This window comes from Penaeus monodon, chromosome 25 (assembly GCF_015228065.2).
Source record: "Penaeus monodon isolate SGIC_2016 chromosome 25, NSTDA_Pmon_1, whole genome shotgun sequence".
In the NCBI taxonomy this organism is placed as follows: Eukaryota; Metazoa; Arthropoda; class Malacostraca; order Decapoda; family Penaeidae; genus Penaeus; species Penaeus monodon.
The window spans coordinates 6,834,867-6,835,086 of record NC_051410.1 but is presented as its reverse complement, the minus strand read 5'-3'; positions in this window follow the sequence as shown (position 1 = coordinate 6,835,086).

The window sequence follows — 220 nt, the reverse complement described above, 5'->3', positions numbered from 1 at the left end:
AGTCATTGTTCCTCCTGTTTACACGTGGAAGAATGTGTAGGTGGATATAAGTGGATGTAGGTGGATGTAGGTGGGGACGTGGATGAGAGCAATGAGTGAGTTTGTGGATAATGCGGATGGAGTGGCGAGTGGGGATGTGGAGGTTGGTGGGTGGGTGGATGCGAGCATTGTGTGGGGGTTTTGATGGAGAATTGGCTATAGACGCAGGTGGAGAAGTGGA